Genomic DNA, 795 nt, shown 5'->3' with positions numbered 1-795 from the left:
TTTCCCTTGCTGTGTTCTGTTAAATACACATATCTTTGGGAATGTTTTTAGTAATTCCTTTATACAAAACAATTTGCTGTTTAGGTCTAATGGTACCTTAAGATAACAGTAAAAAGTATTGTAAAAAATGTAAACATTTTTGCTACTGATTCAGCATAACAGTTATACAGTAAGTAAGGGTGAAAAAAGACACAGGTCCACAAGTTCAACCTCTCACAGATTTAATCTAATCTAATCAGATCGAATTGAGTTGATCCAGAGAAAGGCAAAGGAGAATCTACAGTGTGCCAATCGCCAATTTATCCTCACATGGGTTAGGAATCCGTCTGACCCCAAAAATGGCAATGGGAAAAAAGTCCTCGATTATTTTAAGCCCATAATGTCCTCTAGTAATTATAGCTATAGACACCATTTCTTGTAAGAAAGATATCCAATTAATTAATTAATTATATTCGGTTAGTGAATTTGTCATCATCTGATACAGCAAGGAATGCCACAGCTTAATCACACTTACAGTAAAGATCCCCTCCCTATGCTGATGGCCAAACCTTTTTCTTCTATATTTCTTAGCGGTGTTTCATTTTTATTAAAGGTATCATGTTTCTACATTATATTTCTCATTAAATAAAAAAATAAACTTCACAGAAAACAAAAGTACTCTGTGAGCTTAGCCTGAAACGTTTTTTATAAAATCGGTCATGATAAACTTGAAAGCATAAAAAGCAATTTACATGAAGAAAGGTGCGCTGGAATTCTTTCTAATATCCAGATAAAACTATTTTTCTCTGTGCCGCA

The sequence above is a fragment of the Mixophyes fleayi genome, chromosome 6 (genome assembly GCF_038048845.1).
Source record: "Mixophyes fleayi isolate aMixFle1 chromosome 6, aMixFle1.hap1, whole genome shotgun sequence".
Lineage (NCBI taxonomy): Eukaryota > Metazoa > Chordata > Amphibia > Anura > Limnodynastidae > Mixophyes > Mixophyes fleayi.
Note: the sequence above shows the minus strand (reverse complement) of the source record.